Consider the following 25,594-nt stretch of genomic DNA (forward strand, 5'->3'; position numbering starts at 1 on the left):
TATGACTGAGATTTGAAGTTTGCCAAATTCCCTGCTAAAATCTTGAGGACACGAGAATGGAAGAGGGAACAGACAGCCTGACCCACCTACTCTGGTGGAATCTTACAGGTAGTCATTAGAAAAATAATAAAATTAAAAATTTTCACAGGCAACATAGCCTATTGCAGGTATGTTGCATTAGTCTTTACCTAGTAAAGTTTTAAAGCTTTTACATGGTTTGGTTACCTAAAGCAGACTAGCCTGTTTCAGCTCCCTAAGAATGACTCTTAAACAATCTAAGTAGAGTTCTTGATGATAAAAAAAAGTGCACAATTTTTATTTTTTTTTTCACAATTTTACAGCAGTTAACTTTTTTTAAATGTAAAGCAGTAACAAAATTCTCCAATCAGCTGCTTCCAATTACAAGTTGGCTATTTACTTTGTTTGGAATTTTCTTAAATCTTCCCAGATTGCAAAATATTTACCAAAAATTAAACATATATGGAGAAGTAGACATTTTCACAATTACAACTCTAAAACTTAATCTCTTCAGTTATGTCTACACTGTCAAATTTAGGAGCTGTGATTTGCCATTCAAGAAGCATCAGTGGTGGTTGGGTGCAGTCATGCAAGGAGACGGAAGAGGATGGAGTGCAGTTTCTGCTTCTCCCTAACACATTTATTGCTGCACTGCAAAGTAAAAATCCCAGGCAAGACAAACCTGCATAAATTGGGAATTATATCCTCTATTCAAAAATTCACCCCAACCAATGCCAAAATTTGCATTACCTTTACCAACCCAAAATCTTATGACAGCAGCTGAAGCTTGCATACTCAATTGCTTTGAACACTTGCAACTCCATTCAGCTTGTTTTGTTTTTCTGATTTCCCTACGATCAGCCACACAGCATAGAACCTGTCCTTCCCTGAAGCTCATTCCAGTATATCTTTCTGCTCTTTTAAAGTCCCACCATTGGAAATACTTGAAGAAAACACGATCAAATCCCTGCAGATACATTATAACTAAATTTCTCAAGAGTTTTTGAGCACTTGTTGATGTCAATGATTCTTCTACAGGGAATAATTTCACCTGGAGACTGTTACCTCAGAGATTAAATAGAAACAGAGTATAAATCTGAACATTTCAGGTTATACATAGACAATTTCTAACTCATTACACTCTCTGCTCATTAACTGGAGTTGTCACTGCAGCAAAGCAGCTTTAATCTTTCTGCACAAAAAGTTTGGATGAAAGTGGAAGACAGCAAACAGACAAATAAGAGAAACCAACCCACCGGGTAAGAAAAATGTTACTGAGTAAAATAATGACTGTTTTATTGGCATGTTATTCCTTCCAGAGGATAGGTGAAGGAGGCAGAAATGGTACTGCAACCGGTCCTTTGACTTTTGCTGGTAGCCAAATACTGCCCATTTCATAACTAGCTAACACAACGGATTAAAGGGATAACCTATTTATCTGATGTGGCATATCCTGCATCTTCAGTGTCATGATGTAATCTACGGTGGCAAATTCTATAGGATTTAAGAATCCTGGTATCCTACTTAGGACTTAAAATAACCCATACTTTGACCTTCTGTTTATTTTGGCTAGCATTTCTGCACTACCACGAAGCCAAGTTCTTTCAATTGGAAAACAAAACTTAGGTTTCTGGAACACGGGACTCCCACGTACCAGACCTCACACGCACAGAAGAGATGCAGCATCAAAATAAAGCATTTGTCCTGAACTAGTAATTATTAAGTCTGGTCAGATCGAAGAGCCTTATTTCCCCAACAGTCACAAAAAGGACTCCCTTGCTTTATAATTTCTCAAGGGGGAAAAAAAAATCTGTAAATCAGCAAAGACTTTAATGTTCGGAGACAGAACAGACCTAAGAGGTGCCAAAGCCAGAATGTCCTCCTGTAGAAACACAGGGGTTTAAAGGGATATCAGCATTGAGCAGAAAAGGAAGAAATCCATGAGAGATACAGCAAAAGGGGCACGAAATGGTCTCCTTGCCTGCCCATGCCTGCCACTGTCACCCAAATCAACTCATTTTCTTTCAGGTGTCCTGGAAGGCCCTTGCCTTGCACAAACAATGACGTAACAACAATTCACCCCCAAAAAGCAAATGTGTTTTGGGAAGAAGGCATTTTAATAATAAAGCAAACTGAACTAAGGTCAGACAGTCCTTGCCCTTCATTTGCTTCACAACGATTACTAAGAGAATTAATATTGAAGGTCCAAAGTACTAGAAGGACAAAAAAGCAGCAGTACTAGCAGACCATAACAGAGTTAAAAGCTACAACGAAGGAGATCCAAGAAGAAACTAAACATGCTGAGAAAGAGTTTGGTGCCACTGGCTGCAATTATGGAAAACAAACTATGAATGGTAGAAGTGAAGTTGCAGAACCTCGTTTATAACTTTGCTCATGCTAACAGGTGGAGTTTTACCTCAAGATTTTTAGTAAATGAGCATGTTGTCAGACTTATGATTAAAATACAGTAATAAATGTACATTCCTTTTGTCTCTTTAGCCCTCTCTAAAGAAAAAAAAACAAACCCAAAAAAACAAAACTGGCAAAGCCCAAGTTAAACTGTAAAGCCTTCTCGCTCCAATGAAAACAAAATTATTGCAACCACACACAAGCTTCAGCACACAAGCTTGCTGTTTCGGCACATTGCCCTCAGAACCCTCTTTGAACACGCAGTGAGAGGCTGATGCAGGATTATACCAAGAACTCGCACTCTCAGCAGCATTCCTTTGCTAGCACCTTCTGCTGCTGCCAACTGCCTGCTCCTCAAACTCACAAGAGGCTTTCTTTTTTTTTTCTTACTCCTGCTTTTTAACACTCAGATCACCTCACAAGTCAATCTGGTTTGCTGTATATGTTTCTGTATATTTAGAATAGAAATTAACAGCAACTTCTTATTTCTTCCCCTCACCCCACCCTGCTTTAGTGCCATCTAAAAATATCCAATACCATTAAATAAAAATAAAATAAAATAAAACATAAAAAAAAAGCAAATTAGGAGCCTTGCTGTTTGTTTAAATTCAGGACTACCAACTGATCTTGAAGAGTCATTATGCAAAACTTTGAAATTATATGCTACTATTAAATTAATTCTCTACAGTTCGTTCTCCTTAAAAGTGATCATTTTAGCAAAATGCTCAAACTTAGGTGAGTTAGGAAGGAAGTTGTAGGAACGCTCTTCATCAGTAATTCCTTCAAAAACCATGCTCGGACAGAAAAGCTCTTATATTCACCACGATTACAGTAGAGCTTAATCTTAAAGTCCAGCTCAATCAGCTAAGACAGAGAACTGCAGCAATGCTCTGCCAATGCTAAATTTGTGATGTTTAAAACCACTTTATGTAACGCTGATCCTACACCTCTCCACTTTGCTCTAGCATGACATTCTAAGAACTGCGTTCCCTTATCCTGAGGTGTGGTACCCCATATTTTGGCCTATCCTAATGCGATATAAAGGGTAATCACACATTTCATTCAGGTACTAGATTGGCACAACTGTTCTATTCAACAGGTGCACACACACATATACCTATACAGCACTAAATGGAGTTTCAAATTTTCACCTCAGTGCATTTCAAAGACTCCAGGTCTTTAATAAACATGCATCTTGAACAGGAGTGCAAAAGCTGTTTGCTCCACCATCCCCATTAATCCTTCTGAGGATGTGGGACATCGTTCCTTGCTCTACTCTTTAATCGCTCTCCAAAAGACAATCCTCTTACTCTGAACTTCCAGAGAAACAAGACTTACGTTTTACTTGGTATCATTTTTAAAACAACTTACACACATGCAAATATTTTTCAATTTCTTAGTAAAACAATTTCTCCAGATCCACACAACCATATTGTTTTCTGTGAATGTCTGCCAGATTAACTACATCCTTTTAAAAGAAACAGCCGGAACATCAAACTCCAAACCACAACATTAGGTTAAACAAGCAAGCGCTACTAAATTATTTTATTCTTGGAAATTCTGAATCTCTTTTAAAATGTCCTCTAAGGAATAGCATACACAGAAAATATCACTTTTACACAACAACAGACCAGAAGAAATGGGACTGAAGTTTTAAGTGCAGTGCTATGGAAAAGCTTTTTGGATACAGGATCAAGGAGAAAGGAAAGAAGATGGGAAAATAAAGTGGAAGGCTACAATAATTAAGTCAAGTAAAGGGGTCAAAGAAGAAGAGAGAATCTAGCTTTATTCTTGAAAAGGAAGCCTGGCTCGAAATTGTTTAAATAGTGAGTCAGCTCTCCAATATTTAACCACAAATGCCTACTAAAACTTGAGGCCCACAGGTCTTGCCAAGTTTTCAAAGCCGGCAAAGTGCCAAATTTTGTAATTAAGTAAATGGCATTGAGTTTATATTTTGTAATATTTTAATCTCTGAAACATTGCTCACTCAAACATTTTATATTTTTGACATGTTTAGCACAGTCTTCTAATACACTAATAGAAACAATGCTGGAAAGCCTACAGGGTCTTTCTTACTGAAATGCTAAGCAGATTCAGTAAGATGTTATCCAAACTAAGACCATGACACTGTGTTTTATAAAAATAAATAAATACAGTATGTATTCTCAATATGTGCCCTTCTTCATCCATCCATTGGTTCCTCTTTCACTATCAGCAAGTTCTTAGCACTTGGATACAAGGAACCTGGCCTTACCTGAACATCAAGCTTTTATATATGGCTTTTGTTTCTCAGAAAACTGATATTCACATCCTCCCAATATCTCATTAAATCTGCGTTCTTTAAAAAATAATTTGCCTTCTGTATTTACCATTTTTCGATTTTCTGCATAGAACTCTTTCCATGACTTTTGAAACTCGTGATTTTCTTAGTTCTGTTTACATGCCTCCTCATGTGTTCCTTGTACACTTTTTTCTTCCCACTTTAAGCAGAAACTCGAATAATCATTTAACCTTATCTACCCTGCAGCCCCAACTTGTTGTATAAAAGGGAAATATTAACAACAGCTAGTTACACCTCTAAATCAAAACTATGTAGATCATTCAGTAAAGTAAAATCCACAATCTTAGGGTATCTTTTGTCACCACTGAACTGCATCTGCCAAAAAGCAGGTTTAGGTTAATTTTTTTTATTTTGTATTTGCAAGGAAGAAGAGCATTAGAACATTTACTTAATGCAGCTGATTTGCTAAATCACGGTAACTTGACTGCATAGATGTCTGTCTGTGCTTTGGGCTACACCAACTCATAAAAATTCTGACTATTAGGATCTGTGTATTTCTACTGGAGATGGAAGTTACCAAAAACTAGTTTGATCTATCTGTACAATGGAGAGCAAAGTTTCATTTACCAAAAAAGTCTTTACTCATAGTCCTTTACAATTAACACAGCTAAAAGGTCTGCTTCCTCGTATTATATTTCCATTTTTTTAGAAAAGCTCCTTTTAGAGTCTTACAAAATGTGTCCTTCTTGATCACTTCTGAAACACTACAGAAATTTCTGTAATAGCCCAGATCTCTTAATATAGAGCCCTACAAAGCTTTATTTTATTAGATGACTTACACCACATTAGACAACTGCTGTTCAGTGTTAACATCAGGCAGCATTTTCTTTTAGCAAAGAATAAACACACCTTTCTATAGAATCCATAACAAATTGTCCACTTTGTATAACTCTCTTCCTAGTATTTTAAAGAGCTGTAAAAGTAGTATTAGAAGAATATATACAAATGGAAACATGGGTGTTAGTGTGTGCATGTGTATATCAGTGTCTACACAGCAGAACAAGGAGCAGAACAAAGATTAAAGCTTAGTTTGTCCTGACAAGGAAGAGCACCATTCCCACAACACCTATCCCAGCAGTAAGGCCTGTTCTGATCAGAACACATGCCACTGGAAGAGCTTGCAGCCTAACATAAGGACAGCACTGAGGTTGCATCATACTGTACATATTGCTCCTTTTCCTGTTGGTGGATATTCAAAACAGAGTATTGACACATATTTAAAACATATTAAATAAATGAGTACAACAGACAATTAACAGCTGCCCCTCCTAAGACTGAAATGGTGGGGGTGAGGGAGGGGAAACTGATTTTAAGTTTTCTTTTTGTAAGACTTAACTCTTTGCAAGACATTACTGAAGCTTATTCTTCAGGCATTTTACTATTCCAAATTTTTAGTTTGAAAGACTGTTTGTACAGTGAAGATGTCCTTCGGAAAATAATTTCTGTGCAAGGTTCTCAGGATTAAACTGTCCACTTCGTGTGTCACATGACATTTAAAAGCACTGGTACCCTTCAACTACACAGAAAAATCATATTCACCTTATTGAACTGAAATTATCCCCTATTATCTTTTTGGATTCTCATTTTCATAACACATGCATGTTTTCTAATCAACAACTATGACATCTGAATACGTGCAGCACATGCTCTCACACAGCAATCATTTCTGAGATCTGAGTTCATAAGTACATATGAAGACTCTGAATGAGCAAGAGTGACACAACTCAGCTTAAAAAAAAATCCTAAATGAAAGGCCTAAGAAGTGCACTGAACTTTCCTGGTGCAGGGAGAGTACCCTTAAGTTTCAGCTCCAGACAAACCTCACGCACCTCCTCTTCTCCTTGATTATGAAGAATTCCCAGCACTGCACACTGAAACACTGTACCCCTCAAAACCTCCATATAGATGTTTTGTTTCTCTACAAACTGCATTCAGTGGTAATTTCTAAATATGAGTTCACAATGGCCATATGTTTCTGTATTATTTTGTGAGTGAATGTGCTGCAAACTTCTGCAACCTCAAGATACTAAGAATGAGGTGGATGCAGTTTAAAATACCACACTAAAACTCCAAACATTTTTGCATATGGAAGACAAGCTGATTTGTTTTATAGTTAGCACGAACAAGCTTGTCTTTGCCCATCCATTTTGTTAGCACTTGATGGCAATACTGAATGCCCACTTTCTCTCATAAAGTATTAATTCTAAAGACTGCTGAAGATGTCAAAACTTTCCTACCATTACAAGCCATGACTATGTCAAAGCAGCACCCATTCGAAATGAAGCGTGAAAACAGGTTTGGTAACTGTCAACTGCTATTATAAAGTGTGAGACACTTTACAGCCATACTAAAACTACAAATATTAAAAATTCTAAGGCATCCTTAGTCTTTGAAAATGGTATCAATTCCAAAGCAGGGTCTTGTCTTTACTTGGGACTAAAGCCTCCAAAATTTACCCTCCACAGCTACACCATTTGCTTTTTTTTTTTCTGATGAACTTCCACCGTGGAAAACATATACACTGAGGCCAGGGGAGACACCAACCAGCATGTGTATTCCTATAGTATACTACATTAATTCTTCATATTTATTTCATACTCTCTTTCATCAATAACACTACCAAAGCAGATTGCACTCTCAATACTCTGTGCCAGCTGTGCTATATAATGGATATTGAAGTAGTACCACTTGGTAGAGTACATTAGCTTAAAAGGTACAAACAGAAGCTCTTCTGTTATATTTTTCATTATTAAACTTCAAAAAGGCCTTGGAAACAAGAAACCAAAACAAATACACTAATGATGCTCTGAAAGCCCTGCAGACCTCCATGTGAGTTGCCAACTGAAGTATTCTTGACATTAACTGTTTCATTGGCTAAAGCAGACAAGTTGTCTCATTTATGAAGAGTCCCTATTCATAAGTCAGCCACTGCAACTCCTAAAACAGCTTTCCCTGAACTGTAGTCCATAAGCTCAAGGCTCATTTCACCCTCTGTCTGGGGTTACACAAAAATTCTGGTATCCAGCCTTTCTTTTTTCTTTTCCCCAAATATGCCTACTAATTTGGACTGTGAAGGGAACTTGAGATAAGGGTGGTATTATTATCCTAGGACAAGAATGTATCCACAAGTGTGAAAGATTGGAATGTTGAGGACTCAGACAATCAAGGTGCAAGCTGACCACGTGCAAAGTAACCACCCAGGTGCTAAAGGCATTCACACCTGCCACCTCAGGCTACAAGCTGGGTGTTGAACAAGAAAGGAGAGAGGCAAATTCCTGCTAGTCTGGATAGTGTTTCTTTGTCTTTACACAAATGACTCAGCTGCGGTAACTGCCCTCCGGGGAAGCATCAGGACAATTTGCACACAGTCTGAAGTTATTAATCTCTGATGCTGGCCATAATGGATCCACCTGTGCTGACATAACTGGCAGCTGTAACATCTTAGAAGATGTCAAAGACTCCCAAAATATCCCGTGATCCAGTATTACATCATCCAGTGCAGAACCTCCCACCCCAGAGAAGGTATTGTGGGCATTCCCACATAGCCTAAGCCCAATAAAAGACCACACTTGGACTTCACTCACCACGAGGTTTCTTCCCTCACCAAACAGGACCTTCCTCACCACCCAGGGCTTCCACCACCACCTCAATGGGTGCAGACTGCGACCACCACTTCGACCAAGGAACATCAAAATTGCAACAACCAAGTCTCGTTGCTGGATCCAGTGGGTGTCTTACGGGTCCTTCCAGTTGCCTGGGGGGTCCACAGCCCTGCTCCAGCTGCCTGTACCATTATCACAGCCTCACTCCAGCATCTGCTGGTATCAAATCCCAGCTTTCCACTGTTTCCTGCCAGAAGGGAAGCAGGGCTGATTAGAAATATATGCAGCTACCTTTCAGGAGGTCACACTCCTGGTGTTAGGAGGCTACACAATAACAAAAGTCAGACCCACAGCGATGGGCTTTCAGCTGCTCCGGGCCACAGGTGAGCTCTGGCTTCCATCAGTCTCCACGGTGAGCTGCCTCAAGGAGCAAGGCCAGTAGAAAATATATATTTGGAAGGTTACAATTCAACCAGTTTAGCTTCCTGAGCTGCCTTTCTGCTGCCCTAATTGACAGAGATGGCAGAATCAGGAGAAGGCAGGGATGTGCAGGAGGGAGCAGGACTGCTGGCTGCATGCTTGGCTCAGATGGGAGTTCAAGCCCTACCCAGATCACAGCTTCCTTAGGTCAACCTGACCAGAGATAAACTGACTTACGTTCCTCCTCCATCTGTCTCTATCTAAATGTATGTAAAATACAATTTGTTGCAACTGAGAAATAAAATACAAACAAAAACTAATAAGAAAATTCCATAGCCAAAATTCAGGTATCTCAGGTTTCACCTTCTAAAAATGTTTCTTCAGTTACCCATTATTTCCAAATATCAGTATGCCACTCCCAATAGATCTGGGTTAAAAATAATCATTCTTTTCTTTGCTCAGCTATTTTTTAATCTGGACCAGCTTCCTGATCAGGTTCACCACATGAACACTTGAACCAAGTAAGGAGGTGGCACTGTTTTTATACCAACAGCATCAAAAAGAGAAATGTTCTTTGCAACTATGCCCACAGTAGTTACTCTTTTTAGTAGTTACTCTTCAGCTTAACTGTTGCAGTTAAATAATCAGTCACACCTTACTATCAAAGAAAAATCACTGAAAACCTGAAAAAAAAGGACAGATTTGGGCAGGTTCTTTTTAACAATATCATTTTAAAAGTTATGATTCTGACCCATCCATGGGGCTTGCAGCTTAATTTTAAAGCAGTTACAACAACCAAAATGCATACCACCCCAATACAACAACAATTTTCAAGGAGGGAACAGATAATTTATTACATAGTTCAATCAGCCAATTTGCTGCTTCAGAGTATTAGAAATCTACCCAAAAAAAGATACAAAACCCAATCATTTGCAAATGATTGGGGGTGTCAAAACTTCGCCGTCCCTAGCAAACCAGTGCCATTTAAACTTTAGAAACGTGACATGTAATATGATTTGGCACAAACCCCATTTAAATAACAAGCCCATAAAGCTTGCTGGCACTTACTTAGACAAGAATGGAAAGAAAACAAAAATCTAATTCTAATTCGCTTAATTCCAAGAACTAAATTTGTATTTTAAATTTAGTATTCATACATGATTCAAGATCTTAAACTAGACTTCAAGTACAGATGACTGCAAGTTAAAAAAACAATTCCAACACATAACTGACTTACTTAGCCCTTTTATTCTCTAGGAGAAAACTCAAAGCAGTAAAATATCTAATATACTGATTTCCTTTGTCATGTTACTCTACTCCAGCTTTTCAGTATTTCTGCTGTGAACTACACATTTTAACAGTTTTTTTTGAAGTAAGGGAAATTGCTTGTTACCACTGTTAATATTCAAACTCCCAGGCTCGAAGGGTTAATGACCTTTCCCAAATCTTCGCTCGCGAAGACTGGCCATTATATATAAAGTAGTTACAAGATCTTCTCACTCCCTATAACACAATTCAATGGCTCAGGAAAACCCAGAGAATGATATATAAAAATTCTAAATCACCTAACCGGAACCAGCATTGTCCACAGAGAGGATTGTTTTTCACTAGTTATCATAAAAAAATATAGCTATTTAAAAGTAATTTCTTCTGAACACCATGCCATCCAAGACCCCTGTGTTTTATTCTGTGAAGAAATGCAGTAATGGTTTTTGAGGTGCTCTCTTCTATATGAGAGATGTGGAATATTGCCAAATACCAGAGTTGTTTTATCCTAAGCAAGTAAATTCTAGGTTTAGAAGTTCAAGTAGTAAATATTTACACTGAAAAAGTCATTGGTCAAATGGAAAAAAAAAATTTACACTTCAAGATGAGATAACTTGATAGAACCTTTGAGAATTAAAAAAAAAAGCTTTTAAAAACCATTAAGTACAAAAACCACCAAATAATTAAGCAAAGAATAAACACATGGCAATTAATGTCTGTAATAAGCTGACAAGAATACTGGTGGAGCTTTGATGTCTTGAAGAGCTTCAAAATCAAGGTCAGAAAGCTTTCTGGTAGAAAGTTAACTGCTTGCAATAAATGGGTGAGACGTAGTATCTTATCAGAACACAAAGGAGTCAGGCTAGGTTCATCCATGCTAGCCTTAAGCAACTTACGACTAAGAATAAACAACACCCTTCTACAATATTTGAAGATTCTCAAAAGCAGTTTTAGAATAAAAACTCCCTTTGAACTTGGTGTTAAAATATATTGCTGACAAAGGACTACATTTTAGCATATCACCACATTACATACAAGAATGACATAAATTACAGAAGTGATTACTGAGTATCTTAAAAAACGAAACCATGGAAATAACACCAATGAACACAAATGGTTTGAAAGTATGTGGATCTTTGGATGGAAAAATCAAAATGTTTGCTATGTAATGAAGCTACAAAGTCTGAAGTGTAAACTTTAAGGTTTCATTAATGTAACTGGTACTTTCGATCCAGAACCTTTGATAATGACTTTCACCTATTCAATAAAGGAGAAAAACCTCACTGTACTGTATAAGAGGAGGTTTTCCAGAAGCACACAGTTCAGGAACAATTTTATATGACAATTGATTTGTAAAGCATGATTACCAAACACAAGTGTTCCTTCCTTTTCTGTCTACCTTAATTACTTTTTCCATCTTTCTTATAGTGTTCCATCTCCCATCACAGAGACCTCTGCTGAGAGATACCCTGAAAATATCAACTGACCCTTTTGTACCAATTGTGGGTTAAGTTAATCAGTAGAGTGATCAGTAGCAATCACCTCACTGCCAATTATTCTGTCCAGTGGAGACAGCTAGTCAGATAAAGCCAGACAAGTAGCCCTGGGGTCAGGACCAGAGGCAGGTAAGGCCATGACCTTTGGTTTCCAGGACACTGGGAAGAATCTCTGTACAGCTCACTGACTGTGTTTCCTACGTTGGCAATGTTTTCTTTCTGTTACAGTCACCACCTCACTTCCTTGCATTACACCTCATCTCAGTTATCTGCCTCTTATTCCGTTTTCTTTGTTCAGCTCATTCCTAGCTTGTATCCAGGAATGTGCTATTGCTGGCTGTGCTAGTCAGATAAATCCCCCTACCTGCAAAAATAAACAGAGATTCTCAAAAAGTTGTACCAGATCTGTGAGAACTAACACAAAGATTATCATTTCACAATGACTTAACAAACAGCCCCTTCAAACCACCACTAAAAACAGCCAAACAAATTAACAATAGCACAGGCATGTGTATCATACTCTGTGCACATTTTCCCATAGAAATTTACATATATACCCAATAAAAACCATTAAAGGATGCCATTAAAATTTAAATGTATTTTCCAAGTCATTCCCTAAAAGCCACATCTTCTATTATCAGAAACTAATGCTTTCAAATTCAAAATACTGAAGTGTTCTTGTTTAGTCTATCCAGAAAAAGACACTAGTATGAAATGGCAAATAGATGCTGTTAAGAATATCTAATTAACATCACAAGCTTCCTACTGATTCAGTGCAACTCCAGAAACCTGGGGTTTCTGTTGTTTTCATGCAATGGGGATAGATAACAATGTTTCTTTGGAGAACAGAGAAAAGAAGTCCTGTGAACAGCTGTCTAAGAACACCCCTCACAATCAGTAAAGCTAGAAGTTAATATTAAGAATCTCAGTTTCATGTTGTAATCTTCCCATCATTCTGAATTTAACAGTGAGGAGAAATCCCAAATAACTTTGCATTTTAATTTATTCTGCACGTCAAAGGAACACTACCAATCTAGGCAGAATGTAACCAAAAGCTCAGTTACTTTGTAGGTAGCAAAAAGTATTTACAGTGAAAAGGAAATACTAAGATTAAAAGAAAATGGCACTTTTTCTACTCTTATAAGCAGATGCTCACGTTAATAAGGGCCATGTTTTATGTCAAAGATTTATGTTACTACAGGCAGACAGCCTTCAAAATAGCTGGAATTGTGAAAGCTCTTTTAACCTTAGACTCAAGATTAAAGCTAAACTTTCAAAAGTTTTGAGTTTCTTTTAAATATTCTCTTTCACATTTTTTTTAAAAAACACATGACATTAATTGCGTCCAAGTAGCCATATTTAGGTACATGTGATCCAGGAATAAATGGGGAGAAGAATGTGAAAAAAATCCCATATACAGAAGAAATTCAGTTTTATTCTATTCATATATAATTTTCATTATGAGAAGTATCTGTGTACTTCAACCAGAGCATTTGATATTAGCTACATAAAGGGAGTAACTAAGATGACTGTAGATCTTTAAAAAAAAAAAAAAAGCCAAAACACTCAATATTGGTAAGTAAAATAGTTGTGTAGCTCACCAAGGATTAAATATTGGGCTACTCCATAAACTTTTAAACTGCCAACCCCTGCTTGCTTCCCCCAGAAAAACCCCAAACTAAAATAATTTCTTACTACTGTTGTGAAATCACAGAGAAGTGCAAATGACTCACTACTAATATTTACATACCTATTCCCACTCAACTTGTTCTTCCTTATAGCTCAAAAATGTAAAAAAATAAATAATTCTTTAAAATTTTTAAATTTTCTCTACTAGAATTGTGTCTATTAGAATTGACATAATAGGAGTTAAAAGATAACAAAACCCCCACCTTTTTCAAAACCAAGCCTGTGTTTCTGAGATAATACAAATTCAACTTATAAAAAGAACATATTGTTTACTCCCATGTACAGAAAATCGATGCATGGTTATAGAGCAGTGTGAAGTTTTACTTTTGTAAATTAAAGAGTCACTGTGAGGTGGGACATTTTAAATTAACTGCTTTTCTTCCTCAAAATCCTACTTTGTGTTATCTTCAGCTGATCTAAAGGAAAGACATGGTCTTTCCTGCCCTGGCTATGTTCTAATTAGCCAGACAAGCTTCAATCCAAACTACTGCACTGATCTTGCAGATCTGACGACTACACTATGACTAACGCCAACAAAAGGAAGGCCTATGGAGAAATCTTACTCTTCTTTTTTTGCAATAGGTCATACTTCAACCATTTTAAAGTGGTCATAAATACAGTTTCATTATAATATAAGAAGATACTACAAAAATCTGCTAAAATAAATAACCTGTGTGTCACTTCTACAGAACCCTACAGAATACCTAAGGGAAAAGAAACCAGTCTGTAGCTTCTGAAAACTTTCTTTCAACATACTTCATGCAAAGCTAAGTTCATCTAAAGCTATAGTTATGTGTGAAAAGTGTAATTTCAAGAAAATACTGAAATCTGTTTAAAAGCTGGGAAAAGAATTACATACATACAAAGCACAGTATTTCAGTTGCAACATCAAGAATAATATTGATAAGGCTTATTAAATCTACACTTATTCAAGCAGCTTGTTGGCACTCTACAACTTCTAACAGCGTTATTTCTAACTTCCATTTACCCTGCAGTGTAAGTGTCAGAAATTCTGCACAAATACTGCTTCGAAAGTTTCTAAATGTTTAGGAACAGAATTAGTGACCATTTAGCCAGTAGAGATTTTGTTTTTTAAAGAAGTCCACTTAATTTTGAATTTTCTTTAAAATAAGAACACAGAACTTCACTTCAGTGTGCAAATTAAAATTAAGCTCCTGACAGTTAAGCTATTACTGCTGACTGGTGGAAGTAATTTGTATCATTTTTCAAAAAATCAATTACAAATATCAAACCCCTTACATAGTCCACCTCAAGCATTATCCAACTCAGTATTAAATTACATAAACACATAGTATGAAAGCTTTAGAAGTTTGTGATTTGCTCAACACGACCACTAAAGTGTTCAGCAACGATAGCTACAAATGGCAAGATTTTTGTCCTTCCCTCTGCAAAAGATCAATAGCATAAAATTAATTGAGAGCAAGAACATAAACTTTAAGCCTTCACATTAAGTAGCACATTTCAGATCTGATTCCTGATGGCAGTGCAAGATAAGTGACTTGCTTTAACTTTAAACTTACTACTGTCCTAGTTTACTGAATATTATGTTTTAAAAACTTACTACACTACTTAGTATTTCAAGTTAAAAGCGTATCTTTGAAATGATAACTACATATTGTCTGAAAATATTTTGGCGCTGGCACAGAATCTGCAAAGAATAGCCCAAGCTTTAACATAATTATCCTTTTACAAGAATTGTGGTTTGAGAAAACACAACAACTTCATAAATATAATAATCACTAAGCATAATCGCCTTTGGCAATAATGTTCCAAAGCAAGTTTGGATATCCAAGATAAACCATGACTCCCATTCTTTCTCTCTGTACTTCTGCAGCTAAAATAAAACTCAAAAGCAAATGAAAATGGTGTGTCTCACACAGTACAAGTAAACAAAACATAAGTTTCTGTCAAAGCAACACATTACATCTAGCAATAATTGAATTAGTCAAAAAGAATACGTTATAGAAATTGCAATCCAGCAACAAAATCTGCAAAAGTTTCATTATTTTCTAGAACAGAAAGAGAAAGAAACTAAAGAAAGTTTAGATGCAGTTACGGAAGCAGTGTGAAATAATCATTATGCTACTTACAGTGCACTTTATCCCAGATATGCTACCCACTTATTGCAACCCCTTCGTATACACTGGAAGACACCCAAAAGCACAGAAACACTTATCCATGCCTCACAATACTGCAGGTATTTTGAAAGTAATTTAGAACTAAGAAACATGATAATTAGCTAATGTTAATACAGCAAAACAACGTAATTCAAATTCTATATGTAATAGGCAATATTAGGATAAAGTAAGTCAAAATTCAAAATATTCCCGAAAATCAATCTTCTTCCTCTTTTTTTATCAGTTCCCACTCAATTCCCTATGCTCATCCACTGCCTTACCTTATGTTGCCCAATTCCTAAACTTCTGTTTAACTCCACCAACCTCTAAGGCTGCTCACCTATGTGAAACACTGCATTTCCACAGGTCCAGTTCTACATCAGAATTGGATGTATTCTCTCTTATAGCTGATCATTAAATAAGCAACTTATTAGTGTGTTTCTAAACATACGTGCTTTGATACTGCTGTACAACTCCAAGTAAATTATTTAACTCCAAACATTCCAAATATTATTAACCCAACATCCCTATGCTCCTTCATAAATTCCAACCCATTTATATAGACTATCTGAATATGCAGATCAATTTCTGTACATTACTCCGTAAATTACAGCAGAATTGTTGGGTTTAGTTAATAGGTCAATACTGCTTAACAAGTATTCTGGAAAATAATTAGAGAAGCAAGAAAATTATGGGAAGTGCATCAACTGATGTTACTTTCCTTGGGAAGAAGAAAGGACTTTTAACTGACCTATATATAGTCAACCTATATATATATATATAACATCACAAGTGAGGGGGAAACGAACTGTAGTGCAGAAGGGAAAACAAGCAGTTAGAAAACTTAAATAATACATGATAGAACCACAACAACATTATCTTCATCCCTTGCTTCTGCTGTGCCAGCAACTAAAAGCCTGTGGTATGCTGCAAGAAGGGCTGCTGTCAAATTCTGAAACCTGCCTAGTGCTGCAGCCTAAAACTAATTCTATTGCAGAAGAGACAGCAACTTCTGCAGGCAGCCCTATCACACCAGCCTACCTCAAACAGGACCATGAGCATGTTAACTTTGCCCATTCTAACAGCCCCACACAGCAGCAACGTGAATCACTTATCCCCAGTGGTATAATTTTTACATTTTTCAATCTAAATTGCATTAATTCTTGGCTGCCAAGGCAATACACTTTTCTCTATTATATTCACTGAGCTATGGCCAAACCGGATAAAACAAATTTGTATAGGTACATTAATTTTAGCCATTTTTGTAGCTTACTATGTACTGAAGCAGGAGCTGAGTTCTTTAATCTCTAGCACATCTAGGCTTCCTTGATGGCCATCAGATAGCCTAGGAAATCACAGGATTAACTCAGTCTGCTACTTATGTGGTACTGTACTCTCATTTGAGAGTTTCCCTAAAGAATCTTCTACAGTGGACACTTTTCAGAAGTTTAATTACATTTGCAAAGTGTTTAAAATCTCTGCCAAGTCACTACGATAGACTTATGCCATCACTACCGAAATATAACCCTAGCTGAAGCACATCTAGTAGCTTCATTGGTTAAAAAGAAAAAAAGTATTAAAAAAGAGGTATAAATCATGCTTAAAATGTATGAAAAATGTAGGACACAATAAAACCCACTGATACAATCCATTACATTAGGAACAGGTCTAATGTCTGCCTATGAATGCACACGCATCATAGGAAAGCATTTACAGTTTTCGTGGAAATAAAATGAAGTTCTGGGAAGTAGCAACCACGGAGTCAGCCGATAAATCCACTGTCCTCACTAAGTGCCAGCCTCCCAACAAAATCCCGACCTTATTCAGGAGATAAACACTGAACTACTTAAGAATCAGCTGCTAAATCACTGCAGTTCACATCATGGCCTCTTAAAGCAAACAAACAAAAAATATCATAAGGCATACTCTAAACTCATTTACAAATAGTTTAATCACGCGTGTGCACAATTGCACAAAATGAACTGCAGAAAAAAGTGCCCCAATCACTATTTTTGACTTAAAAAAACCCCAAACCTACTGAGATCCAGTTTAACTGTTAACAATTCACCCAAATGTACAGCAGCTGGGCAGAACTGTGTCATTCAAACAAATTAAAAATATATTTAGAGGAAGTAGGAATGATCTACTCACTGTGCATCTGCACCAGCACAAAAATTCAAGTCTTGGTAATAATGTGTTTCTATATATTTTTTTTAAGCAAAAATCCCCAGTCCTAAATTACACATTATGTAACAGGGGAAAAAGAAAAAAAGGCATTTTCTTCTTCTCCATATCTTGGTTTGGAAAGAAAGTGTGATGGGCACAGCACAAAGAAAACTCAGTTTCTAGATTTCTGAGATTTTTAACAAATTTCCATTTAACAACGGTTTTACTTTCACTAGTAGCATAAAAGCAATATATTCACAAATACAGATTTGAAGCCCAAAGAAAGTTTAAATAAAGTTTGTTAATAGGATTAGCCTATCAGTAACTCAGCAAATAGTGTTTAACATAAACATTTAACATCAAACATTTTGGTTACAATTCTTGGTAACAATTTAAGTTGCATTTTATTCGAAACCCTGGACTTGTATTTTAAAGATAACACTCCCTTATTCTTTCTAGTTTTACATGCTAGGTAGTAACAAAATTTCCTACAACTCCCCACCTCAAAACAGTCCATTCATACCGAAAGGTAATCAGTGATGTGACTTAAATGAAATTGTGTTTGGTATTGGAATTAATTCATAATGAATGCAAACCAAGATCTCTCACAAATCACAGTCAGCCCACAATATTTACTATTCGAACTACTACGTAAAACACTTCACTGTTCACCACTGCTAGACTTAATTATTCCATCACACAGGCATTCTTCTTTCATACTTCCTTGTTTGGTTTGAAGTCAAGAACATAGACAGTTTTCTGAAGCTACATTTCCCTGGTATAACACACTTGAGAAATAATATTTGACACAGAACAAATTTAAAGTCTAACTCCTTTAAAGCCTCACTAATACATGTATGATAGGACACTTGATAAGAATCCAGTACACCCTCCTTAATGCACTGCTCACTTCAGAAGTCAGCACTAGCGTCAATCAAACAGTACAACTGCAACCAGTCATTTTATAACCAAAGCAGTTTGACATATCACACAACAACTGATTAATATCACTCTACTTATTAGCATAAAGTATCCCACAGTAGTCATCAGAGTACACTACTTATCATTAGGTACTTCAGTCTGTCCTCAACGCCTCAGCTGAACCAGTTTCCTTCTCTTCAGTTATCTTCCTACTCCAAACTACAATGAAATCATCCTTCCTAAGGAGAGCTTCTAACCAGTAAATTCCAAACTGACCAGCATATGCTTAAGTTGAACCTTATTCTTCCCACATGTGTCACTAAATTTGGTCACCTCTAATTCAATGAGAAGCCAAAACACTAAGCAATATCTTACATGAAGCAGGATCTAAATAAATAAAGAGCTGCTCAAAACTGTGCTGCAATTTACTTACCAATAGATAAAAGTATAGGAAGCTATCAGAGGTGAGATGTGAACATAAAACTCCTTGCCAAATGATTTTTTACACGCTTGTACCTGTGAACCATAACACTTAAATATTTCAGCCTTGACACAAACACAGCTTGCCTTAGGCTGAGCCCCAGCATAAATCAGAGGTGCTTATGTCCTTGGGAAGGGTGAAACAGGTTAGGGGACAGGTTTAAGTATAAATAAGCATTATTGATTTATTTTACATGAAGAATTTTAATGTGAAGAATTCATAGAAAAATGCTAAACTGATATAGTACTGGCATAATCAAACATTCAGAAAGGTAGTTTTAATTTCAGACTACTGACAATGTTCTGTCTCGTATTGGTTTCATAAGCCAATTTGTTACAGCGTGCCTGTAACAAATGTGGATAGAGCCTTCCCAAATCTTCATTTGCGAAGCCTAGCCATGATGATGATAATGACTGACAATGTTAAACAAGTTTTTACTTTGATAGGAAACTGTTTTAAAACCATACCATTTACAATTATTTACATCCATTTAACAAATAAAATTCTATATTACAGCTGACATAAGAAATACAAACTCTTCAAGAAAAGTAAATTTAAATTTAGCAGACATACATGAAGTTATGCTCTACGGGACTAGTTTAGAATAAAGAACTCTGAGGCAGAAAGAAAGATTTATTAAACAAATGTATTTGCACTTATGGACTGAAGTCATAGTAAAAGAAAACATATTTGTGAAGGTCAGATGATCTGCATAACACTGTAGGCAGAGAAAATCCAAGACAAATAACTTGAACTTTAGAATTTGAAGGGAACTTTGTTGCCCTTTACTGGTAGAAATATTTCAAGACCCTAAGTGGTCAGAAGTATCTTAAAATAACAGTCATAATGTACACTTAAACCCAAAGAGTCCTACAGAAACTAGAAGCTTATCTAAGTTTCTGGTATATGTTGTACCTCTGAGACAAAACACACATTCCTCTAGAACTAAAGAGCCACAGGACAACATGGAAATGCTCTGCCTACCTCTGTTATCAGAAGCAGTTCTGGAACTTAGGGAGCGAGGATGTAAGCACTGTATAAGAAAAGTTTACCCACCTACCCCTCTACCAAAAAAAAGGAGGAGGGAAGAAAATACAAAAAAATAAAATAGTTTGTCTGAGGCCTGTGTAGCACCTTCCCTTTTTCCGTTCCTGTACACATTCTTTTCTAGTCCAGCAATTTTTAGGAATGGAGCACTCTCTGGAGTTGTAGGACTGATCAACTGGCATGAATCACTCAGGATTTCTCTAAATATAGGCACAACACTGTTATAATAATACTAAACAAATACCACAAAGTTCAAGTTTAGAAAACAATTTATTGGATCATACTGTATTTAATATTAGCTCGTTTATTACTGTTTCAGATCTAAAAAGTCTGAACTAAATGCCTTTTAATAAAAAAGATTACCATAATGGTATCCTTCCTAGCAAAACTGCAAATGCAGAGGAAGCTCTCTCAGGAACTGAATACCATCACCTAAAACTTGTACAGCAAATGAAGGAAGAGGCAGCTATCAGAAAAATAAGAAAGCAGGCATTCACATTCACACAGAGCATCCAAACATTTGCCAAGTAAATGCTTTTAGGAACCTTAAAGTAGAGGGCAATTATTTAAGAATTTAAGACTATCTCCAGTCTAGCTGCACAGATACTGTATAGGCAGGCAGACAGATACTACATAGACATCCAGCTTCCTTTAGCATTAATATGGGTACACTTGAGAGAACTAACACTAACTACCACTGCCCTCATCATCATGGCGAGGCTTCGCGAACGAAGATTTGGGAAGGCTCTATCCACATTTGCTACAGGCACGTTGGTGGCTTATGAGGCCAATACGTGACAGACATATCCGATTGCAAAAGGCGCAGCAGAAAGACTCCTTAGGAGGTGTATTCTGCAATACACGGTTCTTTCTGCGCTGCCTTTTTTCCTCGAGAGTGATCCTACGTGTGTTCTCGAAGGAGACAGCTGCGTTGTAGATGGTGTGTCTCCAGGCCTCCCGATTTGAGGCCAGAGTAGACCAGTTGTGGTGATCAATATGGCCAAGGCTGAGATGTTGTTTCAGGGAGTCCTTGTATCTTTTCTTCGGGGCTCCTCTCATGCGGCAGCCGGTGGCAAGTTCACCATAGACCACTGCCCTACTCCTTTTACATTTATGGCAATACAGACTGATGAGTAACACATACACTGCATTCTCGATTTCAAGGCATGAAAGTCTATTCAGTAGATTTTAAGAGAAGGAAGCACAAGGCAGCTGCCATGATGCAGGAGATTCACAATGACTTAATTATACTATCCTAAAACATTTCTAAGACAGGTATAGCAAGCTATATGTTAAAACTTCTTATTTTAGCAATTATTTCTGGTTTACTTCTTCATTGTATTACCAGCCAAAAACATTCAAATAATAAGGAGCCGCAAAAGTTTAACTTTCTCCAAAATAACCCCTTCCCAAAAATCACAAACAAAATCCAAAACACAAGCCACAAAAACCTTGTGACTCAAAGTTTCATGAGACACAAAAAGAATTATCTGAGTCCCTTGGCTTTCCTTATTAAGAAAAAAAAAATATTACCTCTGTTAATATTAGTTTATTTCTGCAATAAGTCAAGCATAGGACATGGCAATTACTTTGACTACCAGTTTAAATTCAATTTGTATATAATTTCAATAAAAGTTTCAGATTGCATCTTATTTGCCTCACCAAAGAAACCTGCCAAGTGCAGAAAAAAATATTTACTAACTGAAATCACATAGGATAATAAAAATCCACAAAATCTGACAGGATACTCACACAACAGACTTTAAAGCACGCTACTGGTGCTCTTTACAATGTATAGTCACTAGACAAGTGAACCAGATTTCAAAGATATACAGCAACATACATTTCACAGGTATCTATAAGAAAAGATGCAAAAGTAACAAGCATCCCTGTCAGCTTGGGTAGATAAAAATGTAATTCATCTGTATAAGCAAAGAGACAACAGGATACTCTAATACCCAAGAAGAGAAGTTAGAGGTGCAATCATTTTCTCTTGTAGTAGTATTAACACATGTGACATACAGTTATTCTCAAAAGTTTTGTAAATCAAAGTGAAGGATATGACATGAAACATAAGTAAAGGCAGGGGGAGGGGAGGGAGAAATAAAGACTGATTTGAGCACCAAAAGTAGCAAGGAAAAAGAAGACTATGATGCAGAAATATGCAACGTGGGTCTTCGAATTCAAAGACAATACGCTAGCTTTAGCTTGATGAGGAAACTAGCACTCAGAGTAGTGAAATGTTGTACCAGCTCTATTTTGAACAGATTGCAGAGATACGAATATCAGGAGAAGAGGGAGAAGCTACTTGTAGTACTCCAGGTGACAGATACAGAAGCTTCATTTGCAAAGACAGAAGAAGAAAATGTGGTCTTGAAAATGTTCTTTGGACAAGGAAGAAGGAGTACATGAATAAAACATGACCATGGACTCAAGGAGAAGAGGAAAAAGAGAGGGCTACTCCCAAAAACAACTGCTCTTCCTGGGTGAGATTATACCACTATCAGCAGTATCCCAAATGGCAAGTAAATGAGTTAAGTTTGAGAAGGAAGATAATGAGCTCTGAAACATTCAAAATTATTATATTAATAAGAAACACTGCAAGGAAATGGAGGGCTAAATGAAGGCACATAAAGAGCCATAAAATTGTAGAAAGAAATGCAGTAACATAAATAAAGGAGATACCATGCAAGATTCCTATGAATGCTACACCCCTTGGGATTAGTGGGAAGAGGGTACAAAAGAGGGAAGAGACTTGCAGCAAGCAGTACCATAAAGGCAGAAGAGGTCAAGTTTGTGACAGCCAGGCAAGTTTCCCTACATCATATGTCTTCTTATTCCCACAAAACTAAAGCAGCTTAGCTATATGTTTTACAAAAAGCCCAACTACACTTTGAAAATCTAAATAATTTTTAATTGTATTATTGTACCACCTGAACAGATGCACAGTAACAGCTACTTTAAATTACAGTTATTGTTGTGATTTAAAAGCAAGAGCTTATTTTATTTAAACTAAAATTTGTGTTCTAACTACATGCTTCAATCAGTGTTTGAGTTACCAAAAAATATAGACAGCTAGAAAGAAAGTAGCATTACACCCCTCTACTTGTAATGGTTGCCTGAAAAGGCTAAACCTGTTAAGTGACATCAAGGGGGAAAAAAGTACCCCTGTGTTACAGTAAGATTTTCTTAAAAGAAAAACAACAACTGTGCTTTAAAGGAGTAATTCAAAGAGATTAAAAGAGAAAAACAAACAAAAAACCCAAACTACAACAAATGCTTATACGTCAGAAGAATCTTAACATACTTCCATGAAGAAGTAGCCCTCCCTGTGTTTGCTTGGTATCTTAATTTGCCTTTGGTTTCAAAACCCCAGGCTTGCCAAGAGCTATTCCTCTCAAAACCTCAGGAATTCCATTACTAGTTTTAAGCTAAATTAAAGGAAAATAGAAGCATTCAACGCATGGCAAAAGTATGCACAAAGTGTTTGTTGATACTCATAAATAGACTGAAAAATTTAGCCATGTCTGAAGGATAACTGCTGCACAGTCAACTTTGTTTTGCTCTGCTGTGCTGCTAAGCAAAAAGCTACTGCTGTCAGTTCAGAAGCGCAACATAAGATACGCTGCTACCAAGATCAAACACCAGCACTAGATCATTCATTTTTCACTTCAAGTTCATATATGAACTAAAGTTTGCATTTCTGCAGGACAAAAAAAAATAGTGGGAGTTTCCCCTTTAAAGCAACTGCTTCAACATCTCCATTTGGGAAAAGATGTCACAGCGTCCTAAGACATGGCAAAACCAGTCAACTCTATACCCATCTTGCAAGTAATGAAACAAAGACGTTAAATCTCAGAAATACATCTAGAATTGTGCTGATGAGTATCCTTCCAATGTTCACAGAATGGGCTTCTTCCAACTCATGATATTTTATGATTCTAAACAACCACTACAATCACATTTACCAACTAAATTATGGTAAGAATGGAATGCCCCTACCTGCATATTGCGCCAAGTGTCATACTAGGGCACAAGAAGACAATATCCCTGTGCAAAGTGTTTAAGAAATCTTCTTGAAAGATAGATGTTTCCTTTGTGTCAAGGTGAGCAACTGGCACAGATAAGAACTATTATGCAGTTTAACTTCTTTGGCAGCAGCGACAGGAAAACAGTGAAAATATCACCACATTAGTTTTAACTGCAGCTCCCACGAGAGATCCAAGACCTGTATCTTACACTAGAAACACAGGAATCCAGGTACTGGCATATAGGATAGAGAGCTTATTTTACCCTTGAAAAGGCAGTACATTAAAGCAACTTTTCACCTTAGAGTCAGTAGCACACTAACAGATCGGGATTTACAGTAACTGTCACCACTGTGGGAATGACAGCAGTCGCATCTCAACCCTGCCAGGACCAAAATCACTATGAAGGAAAAGAAGTCAGTTCTGCAGACTAAAAACAGAGCTGCCTGAATCTCTCCTGAGTTGGGCATACAGTACAGAAAAACTATCACTATCTCAGATACACCAACTGTTCTGTAGTTCACAGCTTTTGCTACAAGCATAGATACTTCATACACGTTTTCCTCAACAGCAAAGTAACAGACATAGTACAAGAAAAAGCTGAATAGCAAGATATACTTGAGTGCCTTTGCTATAAGATACACGTTTATCATAAATAAAGGAAAAGAAAAAGGATAATTCTAAAACCTACATTGGGGTTTATTTTTTTTAAATCCTAGTTCAAAAATGTACCAACACAGAGGTGTTTCTACCATCCAAAACTGAACCTGAATTTTTATATAAAACCAAAACAAAATAAAAATAAATAAATAAAAACAACAACAACAACAACAACAACAAACAAAACAAAAAAAAAACCACCACTGTTCAGTGAGAAGAAGTGGCAGGTCTAGTAACTGTGGCTGACTCTGGAAGCTGAAGTAAATAAAGGTGGTCATCCAGCACAGGCAGGTATTATAGCAATGACAGGCAACAAAACAATCTTACACTTGCAATAATTCAGAGGAACATACTGCCTAACACAGATACTAGTATTACTTCGTTGACTGAGATTCAGGCAAAAAATTTAGGGATTACCCTGGAGAATCTGAGAAGTCAGTGACAGATTATATGTCACTCATGTGACAAGGAGCTTCTCATCTCACTACCCCACAAATCGATGTGGAAGCATTTTAGAGAAAGAAAAAATAGGACATGAAATCGAAGTACTCTAAGACATGAGAAGGAAACAGTCAGTAGTCACAATGCCATTTCCACTAATTAGAAAAGAATGTATATAGTCAGTCCCAAACATGCAATAATCATGATTTTTTATTGTATAAACATCAGAAATAAGTTATTAGCTCTTTTTTTTTAAGCCAAGGGATAATAATTCCTGTTGTCATTTGAAGCTTGAGGGGAAAACTGAAATTCTAGAGAATCACATGGTTGCAGGAAGATGGATCTCAAGAGTGAACTAAATTGGCTGTCACGATTGTTGCCACCCTGCCAGATGCAGTGAAGAGGAAGCTTTGAAAAATACACCATACTTGGAGAATACATGATACTGACACAAAATTTATATGCATACAT

The 25,594-nt window shown here is 36.7% G+C and overlaps 1 protein-coding gene across 3 annotated transcripts in view; it reads right to left on the bottom strand.

Moving 5' to 3' along the window:
• Positions 1–25,594, bottom strand: part of FRS2 (fibroblast growth factor receptor substrate 2) — a 52,870-nt gene that overhangs the window by 21,844 nt on the left and 5,432 nt on the right. Inside the window, exon 1 of one of the 3 annotated variants that reach the window (XM_017822128.1) lies at positions 8,353–8,432. The exons of the other annotated variants lie outside the window; for them this stretch is intronic. The gene's annotated coding sequence lies outside the window, so the exon portion shown is untranslated. Of the gene's footprint in view, positions 1–8,352; positions 8,433–25,594 lie in introns of those variants that run through there. 3 annotated transcript variants of the gene reach the window in all.

Source organism: Lepidothrix coronata, unplaced genomic scaffold (genome assembly GCF_001604755.1).
Source record: "Lepidothrix coronata isolate B3197 unplaced genomic scaffold, Lepidothrix_coronata-1.0 Scaffold95, whole genome shotgun sequence".
Classification (NCBI taxonomy): Eukaryota; Metazoa; Chordata; class Aves; order Passeriformes; family Pipridae; genus Lepidothrix; species Lepidothrix coronata.